Here is a 23,158-nt window from a genome sequence, read left to right on the forward strand (position 1 = left end):
TGAACTTGGGCTATATTAGAAAGAAACGAGCAGTAGAAGGGTGGGTGTGATGAAATGGGTTAGTAGAGAAGAAAGAAGAGAATAGAGATGGTGATGGGTTTATATCTATAGTATATATATCTATATGTAATACGGGGCATGCAGTTACATGTATATTGATAGAATCCATTTGTGGATATATAAAACAAAAGGACACAGTATCAAACAAAATAACACAGTGCACAATCAATAATATGGTGGCTTTGATTCAATCACGGACATAAATGTAACGACCCTACTTTTTCCGTTATCTTTTACCGTTAAGTATTTAACGACCGTTAACTGTTATTCGTGCCACGTCATTTCTATGACCTATATTATTAATCTTGTAATAATATATTAATTATTATGTGTTATATGAATATTTGTATTCATATTTCAAGTTGTACGTTTCTACGTGTCGCGGGTTTCTATCCGGCGAATCTTTTCAGTTTTCCAACCAACGGTCGAGCTTTTGGGATTTTTAAGTCCTAAATATTTTAAATATGATATTTTAATGTCATATGACCATATATAGTGTTTATATATTTTATCCGTCGCGTAGTTGTTATCTCTCCGAAAAATCAATCGCGTAGTAGCGTTTTCGCGTTTCGGGCTTCGATCGGGCGTTCGGGCCACAAGCAATTAGTCATTTTATCAAAGTTGGGCCACAAAGGGGCCCACCCCCTCAAAATTTCGGCCAAATGGGACCCCCCTCCCCATTTTTCATTTTTCCAATTTTCCATTTCAATTTCATATTTCACTTATTATTTTTTTTCCCTAAACCTAAATTCTCTCTAATACTCTCTTTCTTTTTTTTCTTTCTTGGCCGCCATTTTTATCACCATCATCACCATCAATTAATCATCAATTATAGCTTGGATCAAAGGGCTTTTCACATATTCGGATTCTACACAACGATCTCTACGCGTTCTTATTACTTGATTCTTGATTAGGGTATAAACCCTAACCCTAGCTTTTTAATTTCTCATATATTTTACTGTATTTTGATGTTATTATGATAGCATAGCACTTGTGTATTGTTGTATTGATGATTGTATGCGTAGAATTGCTCGAATATACATGTTTTCGGTTTGATTAATTTGGAACAGCAGCTTATCCGTTCATTTCTGGTTGTGTAACTGATATAAAAGTGAAATTAAAGTATCTAGATGAGTTCCTCTCATCAAGACATTAATTTTAGACTCCGGATTCATGTCGTTTCGATTCCCGGAGCTCTAGATATGATTAAAATGGTGTTTTGTTAAGATTAAATTGTAAGAACGAATTGGTTCAGTTATGGTCCGATTTTGTGACCATTTCTGGAGTCTTTAGGGTGTACTAGTGTGTTAGGATTGATTATGGGATGAACTTTCATGTTCGGGTCATCGAAATCCGAGCCACGGATCACCCGTTATGACTAAAATACGTTTTTGAGCGGATTAAAGGTACAAACTGATTAAGAGCTGTAAGTCACGACTTGGTGACTGTTCTTGGAATGTTCTTGAGCACACTAACGTGTCGGGTGGGTTGGTTAGGCGAAGATATATATAAGGCTCGCCGAAAACTGATTCCCGGGGCTCAAGTTATGACCCGGTGAACTTTTGAATTAAAACTTATGGTTAAATATTAAAACTTATGATAAAAATAATAAATTTCATTATTGATTAATTACTTATGATATAAGAAGTAATTATTATCATTTAAGACTTATGATATATATTTATTATATCATTTAATTATTACTTATGATTTAATTAACATTTTAATTAAACTTATGATTATTAATACTTTTATTATTAATGAAAAACACTTATGATAAGTATTAAATTTATTTTATGAGAATATTATTTTAAGACTTATAATAAAGATTAAATAATTATTTAAATATTATAAGACTTAATTATTATTTAATTATGATCTAATTATTAAATACTTATGATTTAATAATTTTAATTAGAAACTTATGAAATGATTAATAATTCATTATTAATTAATAATACTTATGATATGATTTAAAATTTATTTTTAATTAATAATACTTATATTATGACTAATATTTAATTAATTAATTAAATACTTATGTTATATTAATTATATCATTTAAACTTATCTTAACTTTAATAATTCATTTTTATTTAATTAAACTTATGTTATGACATAATTATACATATTTAACTTTAACTAACATTATAACTTATGTTATTATTATACTTTACACTTTTAAAATTAATGTTGACTATGTTTGACCAAGGTTGACTTTTGAGTTGACTTTCGGTTGACTTTGACTTTCAGTTGACTTCTGTTGACTTTCTAAATAAGGAAACTTTCCTAACTTCAAAACTTTCTAAAAATAGAACTTTCTAAATTTGGAAACTTTCCAAAAATAGAAATTTCCAAAAATAGAAACTTTCCAAAAATAGAAACTTTCTAAAAATAGAAAACTTTCCAAAAATGGAAACCTGCTAAAAATAGAAACTTTCTAAAAATAGAAAGTGTGTGTCCGTACGCTGTTCCGATCAAACCGATGCATGTTGAGTGTTGTTCTATGTCTACTTGCAACATGTACAATAGCTATCATACTAAGACTTGACCTAAGTTAGTTATTTATATCGACCTGCTTTATTTATAGGTCGGCGTTGTGATCATTCATGATCACTTTACTTCATTTGCTGTTCGCATAATTGTGTGGTTACTTCGGTTGCTATTAAGGTGAGTTATAGTCCCATTTTTCTATTTTAAATCTTTTGGGATGAGAATACATGCAATTTATTTTATATTTTGGACACATGTGGAAGTTGGTTTAAATTATTCATTGTGAGTTGAACAAAAATATTCCCTAGTTTGGTAACTGTAATCACTGGTTTCTACTGGTGAACGCGAATCCTATGGATAGATCTATCGGGTTTGACAACCCCATTTCGAGCTAGTCGCGCTAGCAATTTATAATCGGAATGTTTAGTACTTCGTATTTTGTTGTAGATACACTTGTTCGGTGTATATTATTTATTGTGTTTGGCAAGGGTAAATAAAGGGTTAAGTGGTTACCAGGTGGCTCACGGAAAATGGAATAATGTTTTATTATATGTTTTCTAGCATATAATTTGGTGGTTTAAAAAGGTGTTTTATGTTTTCAAACATAAATTTTTATTGTTTAAATTAAATAATGTTTGCAATATTAAACCTATAATTCACTCAACATTTTTGTTGACAGTTACTCGCATGTTTTATTCTCAGGTTCATGATTGATTGCTTCCGCTGTGCTTAGAGAGTCTGCATATTTATGATGGCAGCTTTTGATAAACATTAACTTGCATTCTATTTTGTTACATTAAATAGTGGGTGTTTGTTGACACTGTTTTGGTCAACCTTTGGTTAAAGTATTTATGTATAGTTTTTCTAAACTTATACATTTTAGTAGATTTCCTTTATAGGAAATCATTTTTAAATAAAGAATGCAAGGTTGTTTTATTAAATTCATATAGAGTTTCGATCAAGCTGTGGGACCAAGTGACGGAGCCGTTAAGTGTTTTGACGGAGTCGTCACAGTTGGTATCAGAGCGTTGGTTGTAGGGAATTAGGCTGCATTGATGTCGTTACCCGAGTCAATAGGGTGCATTAGTGAGTCTAGTCTATAGCCCGACCTATTATATATTATTATATGTGATTATTTGTATCGTATTGGTATGTATATAGTTATCATACATACATTTCTATTTTGTTCTGAATCCGGGAGGAACTCCCATTCTGATTTAAACGTATTCTCCGACTCATGCGAGTTCATCTTTTATAGGAACGCCTCGGTTAGTGAAACCGAGGGGGTGTCATTCTTGACTTCTGAAATTTTCGACATTTCTATGTCATAATTTGTCTTTATTGATATAACGTTTGAGTTACATTACGTGTTCTAGGATTCTAGGCATTTCTATGTCATCTATTATGGTTATGTATATAACGTTTGAGTTATATTACGCGAGATGTCATTCTTGACTCCTAAGGGCTCGGCATTTCAATGTCAGCTATTATGTTTAGGTATATAACATTCTTGTTATATTACGTGCCTTTGTGCCGTTGTGCCTATGTGCTTTGGTTTTTGAATCGAGAAACGTCATTCTTGACTTTTAGAGATTCTTGGTACTTCGAAGACATTTTTATGTCATCGTTACTCATATTCATTACTTTCGATGTCTTTGTCTCTTGTGCTATCCTTAGCACATTGTTAAGAAATTATTTTAGGGGAAATTGTTTTAGGGGAAATTGTGTTGAAATTCGAGGTTGACCACGTGTCCTGACCTTATGTAGTGATATTGGAATGGAACTATGAGTTAGTGAAATATAATGGCGTCAGGCCAACGTGATTATATTACGTTAATTCATAAAAAGTCCCAATATTGTGACATGAGGAATAGAAAGCGAGTCAAAGAAAATTTGTACACCACTCATTCGGAAATTCTAACGTTGTTACATGAGTAAGGAAGATACTCATTATCCTATTTGTTGATATATGAGAGACTCGTCTTAACCGAACTACTTACCCCATGTTTTATCATTCATAACTCGCTTGTTAGTGACAGCTTCGCACGTGAAGAGTTTTGGCCCAAGGACTTATGTCCTGATAATAGTCAAAACAATATTTAACTCATTGGGTTTCATGACCTCGTAGCATTTATTGATTAGATGTCGCAAGACGATTCAAGTCCTTCACCCGAACTTCAACGATCTTACTTCAACTCGTAACCTCTGAAATGCGGATACCCTGTTTTTCATTAAAATTTTTACACATTTGTGTAATTGGGCGGTTCTCACGAGATTTATGGGCGAATAGAAGTAATGAAATATTTTGTCATGTATACTATTTATAAAATCATATATGTACGTATGAATTCAAATGGATAAATTTACCCTTACCTATTTTGGCTAGTATACACTAGATTATACCTTCAAATTTTTTTTTTAAAAACCACTCTTGTTGAGTTGTCTAGTTAACTCAATTTGTTTTACGAATAATGGTACACGTTGTACATACTTCTAAATTTACTAAGAGCTTCGTTCCATTTATGGGGTTACATCAGACATTTAAAGCTTTTTCAAAACTTCTTTGATTGATTACATTAGAATTTTCGCATTACTCTACAGAGTGCTTGGATCACAGTTCTTCTCATCCTTCGTTTAAGGATGAAATTTACCATTAAGTTCATTGATAGAAATTCTTACACCAGTTTGGATGCCGATTTTATAAAATTTGTTGGAAAGCCTTTGCGCTCATAAAGTTTTCTCTCTTATGGTTTGACATGGCCGAAACGCGGACTGATAAATCAATTTTCTGGGGTACACTCGGTGGTCACCCTATTGTAGAAAAGGTGCTAAGTGGGTTTCTACCCCAACTGTTGTTATGGCGGGTATCATGGATATATATTACACTAGACTGATTGAGGAGTTTCTACTCTCAATATTCACTGTCAATCGCAACACCCTCGTAAACATCAATCCTAGGATTCAATACTTTGAGGTACACGAAATTATTTTTGGAGATTCATCTCAACCGGAGTCGACCATTCTTTATAACCCATGATTAGCATTCTTTTCATCCTCACATAAATTTAAGAATATGGATGAATCCTAGATTTCCTCGCTCGTTGTACAAGGAAGTTCACTCTCGATGAAATATCACACCTTTCGTACGCATTCCTTTCGGGAATGTAATGAAAATTTACTTTGAAGACCATGATCCTCGTTATCTCCTTTGAGAGAATTGCCTTATATATCTATGTCACCGATGTGACTACTCCATATAGTTCTCCCTTCATTGTTGCAACTATATTTTATTCGTCCCAGTTCGTCCCCTTGGGGAGCTCCTGTTCTTTTTGTTAAGAAGAAAGATGGTTCGTTTCGTTTGTGTATTGGTTATAGCGAGTTAAACAAGCTTACGGTTAAGAATCGTTACCCTCTTCCGAGAATTGATGATCTGTCCGATCAACTTCAAGGTCCGCCCATTTATTCTAAGATCGATCTTCATTCTGGCTATTCACTAGTTGCGTGTTAAAGAATCTGATGTTCCGAAAGCCGCTTTTCGCACCCGTTATGGTCGCTACGAATTCCTTGTTATGCCGTTCGGATTGACAAATGCACCTGCTGTGTTCATGGACCTTATGAACCGTGTGTATAGACCCTATCTGGACAAATTTGTTATTGATTTCATCGACGACATCTTTATTAATTCCAAGAGTGATGAAGAGCACGAAAAACATTTGAAGTTAGTGCTTGATATGTTGAGAAAAGAAGAGTTGTACGCTAAGATCTCTAAGTGTGCTTTTTGGTTAAGAGAAGTTCAATTCTTTGGACATATTGTTAGTAAACAGGGAATACAAGTTGATCCTGCTAAGATTTAGGCGATTGAAAAGTGGGAAATTCTGAAAACTCCTACTCAGATACGCCAGTTCCTAGGTTTGGCAGGCTGTTATAGAAGGTTCATTCAAGATTTCTCTCGTATAACGAAACCTCTGACTGCTTTAACGCACAAGGGGAAGAAGTATGCGTGGGAGGATGAACAAAAGACTACTTTTCAGATTTTGAAGAAGAAGTTGACTACCGCTCTGATATTGTCACTATCTGAGGGTAATGATGACCTTGTTGTTTCTTGTGATGCTTCGCGGCAAGGCTTTGGTTGCGTTTGATGCAACGAAAGAAAGTCATCGCTTATGTGTCATGTCAGTTGAAGATCCATGAACAGAATTATACAACCCATGATTTAGTGTTAGGAGCTGTTGTGTTTGCACTTAAGATTTGGAGACGCTATTTGTATGGGGTTAAGAGTACTGTGTACACAGATCACAAAAGTCTTCAACATATCCTCGATCAGAAACAGCTGAACATGAGACAACACAGATGGATTAAGACGTTGAATGATTATGATTGTGAACTTTTATATCATCCGGGTAAGGCCAATGTTGTGGCTGATGCCTTGTGTCGTAAAGAAAGGGCTGAACCTCGTAGGTTTAGAGCCTTAAATATGACCATTCGAACAAACCTCGCAAGGCAGATTCTTGCAGCTCAACAAGAAGCCTTGAAGGATGGGAATTTTGTAACGGGAAGGTCCGAGGCTTGAGTAAACAGTTAGATGTACGAACCGATGGTACTCGTTATTTTGCGGGACATCTTTGGGTTCCGGAGTTTGGTGACCTACGACAACTTGTTTTAGATAAGGCTCATAAGTCTAGGTACTCTATTCATCCTGGTTCAGGAAAGATGCATCATGATCTTAAGGAGCTGTATTGGTGGCCTCATTTGAAGGCTGATGTGGCTACGTATGTGGCTAAGTGTTTGACCAGTGCTAAGATTATAGCTGAACATCAGAAACCGTTTGGACTTTTGGTGCGACCTGAAATTCCCGAGTGGAAGTGGGAAGGTATTACGATGGACTTCATTACGAAGTTACCAAGAGTTGTGGGTGGTTATGATACCATTTAGGTGACTGTTGACCGACTCGCTAAGTCAACTCATTTCTTGCCAATTAAGGAAACAGATTCGATAGAGAAGCTTACCCATTTGTATTTGAAGGAGATTATTTCTAGACATGGTGTTCCCGTATCTATTATATCGGACCGAGACAGTCGATTTACATCGAGGTTTTGGCGATCCTTACAGGAAGCTTTGGGAACTAAGTTGGATGTGAGCACCGCTTATCATCCTCAGATGAAAGGTCATAGTGAAAGGACCATTCAAACGTTGGAAGACATGTTACGAGCATGCATCATTGATTTTGGTAATGGTTGGGATAAGTACTTGCCACTGGCTGAATTTTCTTATAATAATAATTATCATGGAAGTATTAAAGCCGCACCGTTTGAAGCTCTGTATGGTAGAAAGTGTAGGTCTCCTATCTGTTGGAATGAGGTTGGGGATGCTCATCTCACAGGTCCAGAAATTATTCATGAGACTACCGAGAAGATCGTACAGATTAAGGAAAGATTGAGAACCGCCAGAAGTAGGCAAAAGAGTTATGCCAATAAGAGAAGGAACGATATTGAATTTCAGGTCGGTGACCGTGTTATGTTGAAGGAGTCACCTTGGAAAGGTGTAGTACGTTTTGGTAAAAGGGGAAAGTTGAATTCTCATTTTGTTGGACCATTTGAGATTATTGAGAGAGTTGGACGGTGGCTTATCGTTTGAAGGAGCCACAAGAGCTTAGCGTTTTTCATAACGTTTTCATGTATCGAACTTGAAGAAGTGTTTGGCCGAGGCCAATGAAACCATTCTTTTTGATGAACTTCATGTTGTTAAACAACTCCATTTTTGAGGAACCGGTTGAGATTATGGACCGAGAGGCTAAGACTCTTAAGCAGAGTAGAATTCCTATTGTTCGAGTTAGATGGAACGCCAGACGCGGTCCCAAGTTCACTTGGGAGCGTGGAGGTCATATGAGGCAGAAGTACCTGCATTTGTTCCCAGATGCCGAGTCAACCCTGCACCTGCTTAAATTTCGGGACGAAATTTCCGTAACGGGAAGGTACTGTAACGACCCTACTTTTTCCGTTATCTTTTACCGTTAAGTATTTAACGACCGTTAACTGTTATTCGTGCCACGTCATTTCTATGACCTATATTATTAATCTTGTAATAATATATTAATTATTATGTGTTATATGAATATTTGTATTCATATTTCAAGTTGTACGTTTCTACGTGTCGCGGGTTTCTATCCGGCGAATCTTTTCAGTTTTCCAACCAACGGTCGAGCTTTTGGGATTTTTAAGTCCTAAATATTTTAAATATGATATTTTAATATCATATGACCATATATAGTGTTTATATATTTTATCCGTCGCGTAGTTGTTATCTCTCCGAAAAATCAATCGCGTAGTAGCGTTTTCGCGTTTCGGGCTTCGATCGGGCGTTCGGGCCACAAGCAATTAGTCATTTTATCAAAGTTGGGCCACAAAGGGGCCCACCCCCTCATAATTTCGGCCAAATGGGACCCCCCCTCCCCATTTTTCATTTTTCCAATTTTCCATTTCAATTTCATATTTCACTTATTATTTTTTTTCCCTAAACCTAAATTCTCTCTAATACTCTCTTTCTTTTTTTTTCTTTATTGGCCGCCATTTTTATCACCATCATCACCATCAATTAATCATCAATTATAGCTTGGATCAAAGGGCTTTTCACATATTCGGATTCTACACAACGATCTCTACGCGTTCTTATTACTTGATTCTTGATTAGGGTATAAACCCTAACCCTAGCTTTTTAATTTCTCATATATTTTACTGTATTTTGATGTTATTATGATAGCATAGCACTTGTGTATTGTTGTATTGATGATTGTATGCGTAGAATTGCTCGAATATACATGTTTTCGGTTTGATTAATTTGGAACAGCAGCTTATCCGTTCATTTCTGGTTGTGTAACTGATATAAAAGTGAAATTAAAGTATCTAGATGAGTTCCTCTCATCAAGACATTAATTTTAGACTCCGGATTCATGTCGTTTCGATTCCCGGAGCTCTAGATATGATTAAAATGGTGTTTTGTTAAGATTAAATTGTAAGAACGAATTGGTTCAGTTATGGTCCGATTTTGTGACCATTTCTGGAGTCTTTAGGGTGTACTAGTGTGTTAGGATTGATTATGGGATGAACTTTCATGTTCGGGTCATCGAAATCCGAGCCACGGATCACCCGTTATGACTAAAATACGTTTTTGAGCGGATTAAAGGTACAAACTGATTAAGAGCTGTAAGTCACGACTTGGTGACTGTTCTTGGGATGTTCTTGAGCACACTAACGTGTCGGGTGGGTTGGTTAGGCAAAGATATATATAAGGCTCGCCGAAAACTGATTCCCGGGGCTCAAGTTATGACCCGATGAACTTTTGAATTAAAACTTATGGTTAAATATTAAAACTTATGATAAAAATAATAATTTTCATTATTGATTAATTACTTATGATATAAGAAGTAATTATTATCATTTAAGACTTATGATATATATTTATTATATCATTTAATTATTACTTATGATTTAATTAACATTTTAATTAAACTTATGATTAATAATACTTTTATTATTAATGAAAAACACTTATGATAAGTATTAAATTTATTTTATGAGAATATTATTTTAAGACTTATAATAAATATTAAATAATTATTTAAATATTATAAGACTTAATTATTATTTAATTATGATCTAATTATTAAATACTTATGATTTAATAATTTTAATTAGAAACTTATGAAATGATTAATAATTCATTATTAATTAATAATACTTATGATATGATTTAAAATTTATTTTTAATTAATAATACTTATATTATGACTAATATTTAATTAATTAATTAAATACTTATGTTATATTAATTATATCATTTAAACTTATCTTAACTTTAATAATTCATTTTTATTTAATTAAACTTATGTTATGACATAATTATACATATTTAACTTTAACTAACATTATAACTTATGTTATTATTATACTTTACACTTTTAAAATTAATGTTGACTATGTTTGACCAAGGTTGACTTTTGAGTTGACTTTCGATTGACTTTGACTTTCAGTTGACTTCTGTTGACTTTCTAAATAAGGAAACTTTCCTAACTTCAAAACTTTCTAAAAATAGAACTTTCTAAATTTGGAAACTTTCCAAAAATAGAAATTTCCAAAAATAGAAACTTTCCAAAAATAGAAACTTTCCAAAAATAGAAAACTTTCCAAAAATGGAAACCTGCTAAAAATAGAAACTTTCTAAAAATAGAAAGTGTGTGTCCGTACGCTGTTCCGATCAAACCGATGCATGTTGAGTGTTGTTCTATGTCTACTTGCAACATGTACAATGAAATGTCCCGTTCTTATTGATTAAAAACGTTCCATATTAATTGATTTCGTTGCGAGGTTTTGACCTCTATATGAGACGTTTTTCAAAGACTGCATTCATTTTAAAACAAACCATAACCTTTATTTCATCAATAAAGGTTTAAAAAGCTTTACGTAGATTATCAAATAATGATAATCTAAAATATCCTGTTTACACACGACCATTACATAATGGTTTACAATACAAATATGTTACAACAAAATAAGTTTCTTGAATGCAGTTTTTACACAATATCATACAAGCATGGACTCCAAATCTCGTCCTTATTTAAGTATGCGACAGCGGAAGCTCTTAATAATCACCTGAGAATAAACATGCTTAAAACGTCAACAAAAATGTTGGTGAGTTATAGGTTTAACCTATATATATCAAATCATAATAATAGACCACAAGATTTCATATTTCAATACACATCCCATACATAGAGATAAAAATCATTCATATGGTGAACACCTGGTAACCGACATTAACAAGATGCATATATAAAAATATCCCCATCATTCCGGGACACCCTTCGGATATGATATAAATTTCGAAGTACTAAAGCATCCGGTACTTTGGATGGGGTTTGTTAGGCCCAATAGATCTATCTTTAGGATTCGCGTCAATTAGGGTGTCTGTTCCCTAATTCTTAGATTACCAGACTTAATAAAAAGGGGCATATTCGATTTCAATAATTCAACCATAGAATGTAGTTTCACGTACTTGTGTCTATTTTGTAAATCATTTATAAAAACTGCATGTATTCTCATCCCAAAAATATTAGATTTTAAAAGTGGGACTATAACTCACTTTCACAGATTTTTACTTCGTCGGGAAGTAAGACTTGGCCACTGGTTGATTCACGAACCTATAACAATATATACATATATATCAAAGTATGTTCAAAATATATTTACAACACTTTTAATATATTTTGATTTTTTAAGTTTATTAAGTCAGCTGTCCTCGTTAGTAACCTACAACTAGTTGTCCACAGTTAGATGTACAGAAATAAATCGATAAATATTATCTTGAATCAATCCACGACCCAGTGTATACGTATCTCAGTATTGATCACAACTCAAACTATATATATTTTGGAATCAACCTCAACCCTGTATAGCTAACTCCAACATTCACATATAGAGTGTCTATGGTTGTTCCGAAATATATATAGATGTGTCGACATGATAGGTCGAAACATTGTATACGTGTCTATGGTATCTCAAGATTACATAATATACAATACAAGTTGATTAAGTTATGGTTGGAATAGATTTGTTACAAATTTTCACGTAGCTAAAATGAGAAAAATTATCCAATCTTGTTTTACCCATAACTTCTTCATTTTAAATCCGTTTTGAGTGAATCAAATTGCTATGGTTTCATATTGAACTCTATTTTATGAATCAAATTGCTATGTCACTACATACAATAGCTATCATACTAAGACTTGACCTAAGTTAGTTATTTATATCGACCTGCTTTATTTATAGGTCGGCGTTGTGATCATTCATGATCACTTTACTTCATTTGCTGTTCGCATAATTGTGTGGTTACTTCGGTTGCTATTAAGGTGAGTTATAGTCCTATTTTTCTATTTTAAATCTTTTGGGATGAGAATACATGCAATTTATTTTATATTTTGGACACATGTGGAAGTTGGTTTAAATTATTCATTGTGAGTTGAACAAAAATATTCCCTAGTCTGGTAACTGTAATCACTGGTTTCTACTGGTGAACGCGAATCCTATGGATAGATCTATCGGGTTTGACAACCCCATTTCGAGCTAGTCGCGCTAGCAATTTATAATCGGAATGTTTAGTACTTCGTATTTTGTTGTAGATACACTTGTTCGGTGTATATTATTTATTGTGTTTGGCAAGGGTAAATAAAGGGTTAAGTGGTTACCAGGTGGCTCACGGAAAATGGATTAATGTTTTATTATATGTTTTCTAGCATATAATTTGGTGGTTTAAAAAGGTGTTTTATGTTTTCAAACATAAATTTTTATTGTTTAAATTAAATAATGTTTGCAATATTAAACCTATAATTCACTCAACATTTTTGTTGACAGTTACTCGCATGTTTTATTCTCAGGTTCATGATTGATTGCTTCCGCTGTGCTTAGAGAGTCTGCATATTTATGATGGCAGCTTTTGATAAACATTAACTTGGATTCTATTTTGTTACATTAAATAGTGGGTGTTTGTTGACACTGTTTTGGTCAACCTTTGGTTAAAGTATTTATGTATAGTTTTTCTAAACTTATACATTTTAGTAGATTTCCTTTATAGGAAATCATTTTTAAATAAAGAATGCAAGGTTGTTTTATTAAATTCATATAGAGTTTCGATCAAGCTGTGGGACCAAGTGACGGAGCCGTTAAGTGTTTTGACGGAGTCGTCACAATAAAGTTCAACTAATTAGAAATGGAAATATATATATTAATAATATAATAATAATTATAATATAATTTAAAATATAAATGTGACAGTATAATTAGCCGTCGTTTACTATTTCATTTATGGACCGAAATTCGTGCTCCTTTGATAATCAGTGGCGGATAAATGTTTTCAGAAAAATCTCATATTTTTAAATTAACTATATTTATTTATTTTGGTCATTATGGTATGAAAATCAATCATAAATTATTAAATAAAAATTACATTAATTATTCACTCCCAACCCCCAAGTAAAATATAAAAAGTTTTAAAATTTGACAAACAACTTCTAAATATATTATTAATAAGCCTAAAATTTATAAAACTTATTTTCGGATCACCGTTTATTTTAAAATCATATAAGTTTAAATTTAACTTGCTTAATATCAATTAAAACATCAAACGAGTATTACAATCATTTAATATTTATTTTTAATATACTTTATTTATATATGGAGATATTTTTTAAATAATAATATCTTATAATATTCTATTTTTATTTTATTAATTTTTAATAACAACAATATATAATACTCAAATTATATTTTGAATTATTATTTATATATACATACACACATATCTATTTACAATTAATTGTCCGTGAATCGTCGAGAGCAGTCGAAGATCAATTGAATATATGAACAGTTTCAAAATTTTGTAACTCAACATTACAGACTTTGCTTATCTTGTCGAAATCATATTAGATTTAAGTTTAAATTTGATCAGAAATTTCCAGGTCGTCACAGATATTGGGGCAGTGTTGCAACAAGAGGGTCACCCCATAGCTTACTTAAGTAAAATCCTAGCTCCTAGGCATCAATCTTTGTCTACATATGAAAAGGAATTCCTAGCTGTCATTGTTGCCTTGGAGAAATGGAGGGGTACCTACTAGATAGGCATTTTATTATTCGTACAGATCATGTGAGCCTGAAATATCTTTTGGACCAAAGGATAAGTACTCCTACCCAAATGAAGTGGTTACCCAAGTTGATGAGATTTGACTATGAAATTTGTTATAAAAAGAGAAATGAAAACATGGCTGCTGATGCATTGTCTAGAATGGCAGGTGAAGGACAGTTGTTCCAGATTCATATCTCTAGTATCTCCAGTGATATACACACATGTGTCACTGACAGCATAACTCAAGATGTGGATATGCAACACTTTATTCAAAAATTGCAGAAGAAAGAGATTCAGTCTAAACACTATGAATGGAAAAATGGAAATTTGTGGAGGAAAAACAAGTTGGTGGTAGGAGCTGACCCAATACTTAGGTCTAAGTTGATCACACATTTTCATAATGATCCAATAGGTGGTCATACTGGGATTAATGCTACTACCCATAGGTTAACTGCAGGTTTTTATTGGAAAGGGTTGAGGAAAGATGTTAAACATCTTGTGAGAACCTGTCAAGTGTGCCAGAGGTCAAAACCTAATTTGGCCAAGTATCCAAGGTTATTACAACCATTACCTATTCCACAAAGGGTATGGTCTGAAATAACAATGGATTTTATTGAGGGATTACCACCATCAAAAGGGAAAACAGCTATATGGGTGGTAGTAGACAGACTGAGTAAATATGCTCATTTCATTCCCTTACAACACCCTTTTACTGCAAGCCAACTAGCCACTATATTCATTGATAGTGTCTATAAACTTCATGGGTTACCATAAATAATAATAAGTGATAGGGATAAAATCTTTTTGAGCATATTCTGGCAAGATTTGTTTAAGTAGCTTAAAGTCAATTTACATTTGTCAATAGCTTACCATCCCCAGACAGATGGTCAAACAGAGATTGTGAACAAGAGTGTAGAGTGCTATCTTAGATGTATGACTGGTGAAAAACCCAAGGATTGGGTCACATAGTTGGCACATGCAGAATATTGGTATAATACTACTTACCACACTTCCATTGGAACCACACCTTTTGAGGTTCTATATGGGCAGAGTCCAAAGGATACAGTCAACTATACTAAAGGTCAAAGTAAGGTGGACTTGGTGGATAGGTCATTAGCAGCAAGGGAAGAGGCTATGGCAATGTTAAAGTTCCATTTGGGCAGAGCTCAAGATAGGATGAAGTATTATGCTGATAAGGGTAGGTCTGACAGAAAATTTGAGGTTGGTAATTGGGTGTATGTTAAACTGCAGCCCTATAGACAAATGACTCTGTGTGGGAACCCTTTTTCTAAACTATCACAAAAGTATTATGATCCTTTTGTCATTGTTAAGAAAGTGGGTCAAGTGGCTTATGAGTTGCAATTGCCACCAATAACTAGAATCCATCCAGTATTTCATGTTTCACAACTCAAAGTGCATAAAGGAAATCCACCAGCCACTATGGGTTCAATACCAGTTGTTAATCAAGATGATTTACTGGTAGTTGAGCCATTTAAAATTCTGGATAGACGATTGACAAAAAGGAGTAATACAGCTTCAGTGTTGGTACTTGTACAGTGGTGCAATGGTAGTGAAGAAGATGCGACATGGGAAGCTATTCAAGATATACGCCTGCATTTTCCAGATTTTAATCTTGCTTAAATGATTCTTGAGGTCAAGAATCTTGTGAAGGAGGAGCAATTGTAATAAATTTTGGGAAGTCAAACATTTAAGTCAAAATAAACGTTCACTAGGGTCACGTGGAAGGCACAAGGGAGCTAAATGAGCTTGCACGTGAGTGGCACATGTCTGGTAACAACTAACAAAATTGTTAACAGAAATCTGTTAGCACGTTACCAGTGTTAGGGTTCAGTTAAATAAGCTGATCGTTGGTGCATTAGTTAGTTTTTGATTCATTATGTTGAATTGACATTTTCTCTCTAAATCTTGTAACTCAATTTCATCAATTGTAATATTGATTGTGGTTTGATTTCATAATTTCATCTCAAGATTGATTGATTTCAGTTTTCATACTTAGATTAATCATAACAAAAAATTTCTTTTAACAAAATCGTACATCATACCACACAAATAAAGAATAGAAGTCGTTAATTTCATGTTTGGAAAGAATATTACCACTTACGAACTTGATAATGAAAAAAGCACCAATTGAAACCCTAATTTTACGAACCCCAATTCGTTCATTTCTGTGATTTGCTAACACCATCAACAACTGATTTTGGCAGGGGAAAAAGTTTCCCAGACATATCGACAAATAATTTGTGGCATATGTTTCCTCAATTTGTCTTAGAAAATAGGTATGAGAAAATATAGAAGCAGATGAATGGATGAATTTGGTACTTGTTTGTGTATGAAAAAGATTTGTTAGAGGAAAGTAGAATCTTCAGGAAGTAGACAAAAAAAAGGGCCCAATATTGTTATCCAGACCGCAAATTATCGAATCCGGCCCAAAGGAGGAGCAACATGTGCAATTGCTCAGGGCCCAATATTGTTATCCAGACCGCAAATTATCGAGGCCCAATTTTCGTTATTTTAATACAGACAAGCAAACAAGAATCATGCCCAACTTGCTTTAAACTTGTAATACTGCTAAAAGCCTTGCCTCTTATAGAGTATTTTTGATTGCTTGCTAACTGATGTGGGATGATTACATTAGATTAGGTAGACACCACGGAGTACACTACTTAATACAATAATTCACTAGTTCTTTTAACCTTTAATTAAAATTAAATTACCTACATTTGACCATGCTTACATATTAAGTTATTAACCAAGAAGGTGCCCCATACGGAATCAGATACTTCAAAACTTGAGAAGCTTTCATATTTTCGCTAGTTGTTTGTTGTCTTTTTCACATTTGATAGATGATGTGAATCCCACTCATTGTTGTATCCAATGTTAGATTATATAAATGTTGTGCTTATATATTAATAAATAGTACTTAGGCAAAAGAGAAAGCTAAACAGGGGTTCAAGATTGAGTTTGCGTCCGCTGCCTGCGCCCATTGATTTCCATCCCGGATCTTTTCTTGTTTGGGTTTTTTCAACCGTTTTAATCTATTTTTCTGTTAAAAAGGGAAACTAAAATAAGTGAAAGTTTTTATTTTATGCTTAGAATGAAGATTGAGTCATTTACATTGTTTAAGTGAAAGTTTTTAAATGGCTTATATTATTCGTTGCCTAAGGGCCTATTTTTTCGCTTCGTTCAGGGCACTCGAATTCTCGGGACCAGCCCTGCCACATTCATTTTTGGACAAGGTGATTTAAGCACCAGGACCTTTTCGATATTATCCCAAACTCCACACTTCAATCAGTTTCACAACCCTTAAATTAAAACATTTTTTTCCGATTCCAGTCGACCGTACTCTTCTTAATAACCACCACCACCACTGCCATCATCATCTTTGAATCACAAGCAGAACAAACGTACGTCAACAACAAACAACTTGACTGCAATGATAATTCCACAACCACATTCGGTTACACTTGCAATGCTACCGCCACGTGTAGTTCTTACCTCACTTTCAGATCACAACCACCGCTTTTGTCACAACCCGGAAAATTTCGACTAATTTTTAACCAAACTCTCGATACGATATTGTATTTTTGACACGATAAGCAGAGTTTGTTAGGTTGAGTCTCAAAGATTTTCAACTATTTTATGAATGCAATTACCCTTCGACTGTTCTTGACGATTCACGAACAATTAAATGTAAATAAATATATATATATGTATATAAATACTATTTGTAAATACATAAAATAATATTAAATCTATTTGTTTAAAAATATATTATATATATTTATGTGATAAAACTTGTTTTTTAAAACTGATTATATATAAAGAGAGAGTAAATGGAAAATGAATGATTTCGAGCCTAATTAGTAATCGTCAGTAACACTCGGTTGACGTTTCGTTGATTTTAATATAAACCTAATATATATATATGAGGACTTAAATAAAAGTTGGTCCGCATATTGATTTAAGAGATTATGGGCTCGATAAAAATATTTTTACCCCTTTTAGTTTAAATATTAGTACTCCGTACATATAAATCGGAACAGAAAATAAATAATTTTTGAACCTTTTTGATCAGGTTTCAAACAGTTAATGAGTGAAATAATTAAATATATTGAATCTAAAAGTTTGGGATTTTTAGGAACACTTGTATATCTTAATTGTTTAGCAATGAGCACGATATAACACTGCGCGAATTAAAAATATCTGAGTGTCGGTAGGGATCATAGTAATTGAACCCGTGATTCAATAACAAGTGTACTGTGTTTGTTGTTTATTTCTTTTATCTACCATTCTCTTTATGATATATACACATATGATATGCATATAAGAGACACATAAGATATACATATACACCCATTGATCTACTGCAACTTTCACAACCTTCTTCATCTCTATTCCTCGTGAACCCACTCCATCACCACCACGGATACCACTTCACTCAACCACCCAAACCACCGAGAACAACCACCATGTTTTCACCTTCCACGATCACTAGCAAACAACCGCCATCCTACACCTTCTTCATCGTAAACCACCACCGGGAGCCACCCGTCGCCACCTTCAATCAAATCATCACCCTTCGTATCCTTCCTCTCCTCCAACCCTACGAACCACAATGAATCACTATTCAACCGTCACCCAATTCTTTCTTTTCTCTTCTTATTACGGCCGTGAATCAAACACCCAATACACCTGCTAGATTCTAGCTTATGCTTCGGTTTTGTTCAAGAACCATTGTACACTACAAACTTCACTATCTTGAACCCTATGTACCCCGTAAACAATTAACCACCATTAAAACTTTTTAGAACCCTAACATCAAACCCAATTACTGTTTCTATCGGAATGCAAAATATCACCTCCTCAAACACCACATAAAATACCACATCCATAACAACCTTACACCATGTTTTGATTAATACGGATGTACTTTATTTTTTTATTTCCCTTCTTTATTCGGACATTATCAACAAGATCATGATAATTGATACTGGTTGCATTCTGTTTTTCTGGGTTCATTGATATCACCATCTTCGGCTACAACGACCCACAACCACCATCTTTCTTTCTTTCTTTTCGTTTGATTTCTGTCTCCATCGAACAGCTCCTGTAGCTAAATTTGTTTCTATTTTCTTTTCGAAACCACCACAAACCACTCAATCATCGCCGGTTAAGCTCCACCATACACTATACTTTTTCTGTTCCTTCGTTTTCTGTTTTAAACGACCTCAAGCTGTTGCAGCTAATTGCAGCTATTACTTAATGTTCCTGTTAAGCTGAACAGAAGGAAGTAATAAAAGACGATGATAATTGAATGATGGGGTAAGATAATGATGTGGAATAGACGATGATGATGATGATGATGATGTTGTTTTATGTTAATGGAAGATGAGGTGACGATGACGGTTTGATGATGTGATAATAATAATAACCGTTGATATCTCGTTCTGTTTAATATATTTTTTTTCTCCTGACATCAATACACCACCACAACTGGACTACTTATTCGCATGTATATAGGGCTCGTTATAGGGCTGTTGAGATGGGCTGCTACTAGGCTAAATATGGTTTTAATTGAGCCGTGAAGTTGTTTTATGTAGTGGGCCGAGATTAAGTTATATGTTGGGCCGTGACTTTTGTTTTGGCTTGTGTCTTATTTTCTTTGGCCCGAGAAGTTTACTGAAGAGGAAGATAAACGAAACATAATGGTAAGGGTTATATAAATTTCGGTTGTTTATTAAAACAGAAAAAAATGATATAGCTTTGATGGTTAAGGTGTTTGTGTGGAACGAGAGGTCATGGGTTCAATTCTGGGCAGTGACAGTTTCCTTTATTTTTGAAGCTTATTAATTCTCTTAAGGTATTATTATTATTATTATTATTATTATTATTATTATTATTATTATTATTATTATTATTATTATTATTATTATTATTATTATTATTATTATTATTATTATCACTAAAAGTATCATTTAAAATTTTACATATTTATTAAAAGTGTTATATTAGTACAAATTACCATTTTTATTAAAATTGGCATTTTTATTAAAAGTTCTTATTACTATTATTATCATTATTGATAGTATCATTATTTTTACTATTATAAGTATTATCATATTTATATTTATTATTTTTATATTATCATAACAAATAAACATTTCTATGAATATACATATTATAAGATAATAATATAATTATGTATGAAAACATTAAGACATTGTAGAATATAATATATAAAAATAAATATATTCAAACTAATAACTAATATAACTTGAAATTTAGTTATTCGATTACAATTATATGTGTTAATATATATATACTTGATATAGGTTCGTGAATCCGAGACCAACCCTATACTTGTTCCATGTCGTCATATGTATTTTTACTACAAAATACAGTATGTGAGTTTCATTTGCTCCCTTTTTAATTGCTTTTGCAATATATATTTTTGGGCTGAGAATGCATGCGCTGCTTTTATAAAAGTTTACGAAATAGACACAAGTACTTAAAATATATTCTACGTTGAGGTGTACCACTGGCATACTTCCCTGTAGCTTGGTAACTACTATTTACATGGGTATTGTAAACGCGAATCCTGTTGATAGATCTATCGGGCCTGACAACCCCAACCGGGCTGAACGACCAGTATTCAACGGTTGCATAGTACTTCGTAACGATTACTACACTTGGTACGGTGTAGCGAGATTTCATAATAAAGGGAATATGCGACGTTGATTTAAATGTTAAGTATGGTTACCAAGTGCTCAACCACTTAGAATGCTTTTCATACACTTGTGAGTGTATTATGTTTATGATGACGGAAATCTTGTGGTCTATTAATATATTGAAATGATTGTTATGATAAACCTATGAACTCACCAACTTTTTGGTTGACACTTTTAAGCATGTTTATTCTCAGGTACGAATTAAGTCTTCCGCTGTGCACTTGCTCATTTTAAGGACATTATTTGGAGTCGATCATCGCAATGGGACCAAATGTTGATGACTTCGTCCAGGAGAATTAGAACGGGTCCCCACAGGTGGTATCAGAGCGTTGGTCCTAGCGAACCAGGTCTTGCATTAGTGTGTCTTACCAGATACTGTTAGGATGCATTAGTGAGTCTGGACTTCGACCTTAGCTGCAAATTATAAGTTTTGTTTATCATTCCTAGTGGAAAATTTCCTGCTTAGCATTCCTAAGTCTAGACACGACTTCCTGCACTTATTTGATAGATAGTGTACAGATAAATTCATATCTTAGCGTATCTGCTAATTCATATCTTAGCGTATCTGTTACTGTAGACTTTATCTGACACATTTCCTTAAATCCCTTCATAATCTACGGGATCTTCTGTACTATGTATAGGTATTCTATATAATTAGAATATCATCCGATATCAGAAAATCATTTCATATCGAAAAATCCTTTATTCAATCGTACGCAATGGAACTCACCACTAGTTTAAGTCCCTCGGATTCCGATATGGAGTCCCACTCCAGCTCCAGAAGCAGCGTCACGAGAATGAATCAATCAATCAGCCATCCCCAATTCATCTGATGGGTTCGTAGTCGACTTAACCAATGGAGACGAGAAGAAGGCGATCCTTTCCATCAACCAAATTTCCCTCTTGGCGATGAACCTGAAGCACTTACCGGCGAACCTATCCGAAACATCATTTTTAGCCTCATCTCCAGGGTAGCTCGTCACGAATATCTTCTATCTAAAATTCTAAACTTTATTCATCCGCTCGTCCGAACCGACAATCATCCCGGTGTAATAGAAGAAGTCAACGAGCTTCGCGTTCGAGTCGTGGCATTGGAGAATATGGTGCAAAACTTACCAGCACCAGCAGCATCACCGACACCAACAGTACCACCAACAACCCAAGTTTCAACATCACCTGCCTCAACATCTCATTCTGTACCTCGAGCATAATCATCATTCTACGTATCACTCTATCTACTTTATCTTCGTTCCACATATCGTTCTACATCAATTATATTCGTTCGACATGGCGATTATGTAATTTCTAAAGTTTTAGAGATTATGTAATCTAGTACTAACGATAAATCAAATGAGTTTAATATCTTATTGACTCATTAAATCCATGATTACATCTGAAGAAAATATATATGTATGTATATTTTCATAAAGATTGTAATTAAAAATTCTTTCGTACAAACTGTTAATGGTGAAAATATTTTAACGGGTAGGTAATACCCGAGGAATATTTAAGATTTCACATTAACAAGATATACTGTACATTCTTCAAATCTGATTCAATGATCATCTATTACCCTGTTTACATTCACAGATATACGAATCCGTTCACCACAAGATAACCATTTTCATTCAAATTTCATATTTGGATTTTGACTTATCAGAATCTAACAAGTGGCATAATGAAGAAATAATGGACACAATAAAAATTGATTAGAAACAGACTAATTGACAATATGAAATTTTGTTAAGAAACCACGCTAACAAAATCCTAGCTAACTGTTCCTAGCTAACCGTTAATTCCATATTACATTTTATTTATCGCAATTTAATTATCGCAATTTATTTTATCGCAATTTTAATTCTCGCAATTTTATTTAACGTCATTTAATTTCTATTATTTACTTTACGCACTTTATTTATCGTCATTTATTTTCTGTTATTTATTTTACGCACTTTAAATATCGGGACACGTATACAAGGTTTTGACATATCATATCGACGCATCTATATATATTATTTGGAATCACCATAGACACTCTATATGCAGTAATGATCGAGTTCTCTATACAGGGTTGAGGTTGATTCTATAATAATATATATACTTTGAGTTGTAATCGAGTCTGAGACATGTACACGGGTCACGATACGTATTAAATAATTCGAATATTATATACTAAACTATATATG

Source organism: Rutidosis leptorrhynchoides, chromosome 2 (genome assembly GCF_046630445.1).
Source record: "Rutidosis leptorrhynchoides isolate AG116_Rl617_1_P2 chromosome 2, CSIRO_AGI_Rlap_v1, whole genome shotgun sequence".
Classification (NCBI taxonomy): domain Eukaryota; kingdom Viridiplantae; phylum Streptophyta; class Magnoliopsida; order Asterales; family Asteraceae; genus Rutidosis; species Rutidosis leptorrhynchoides.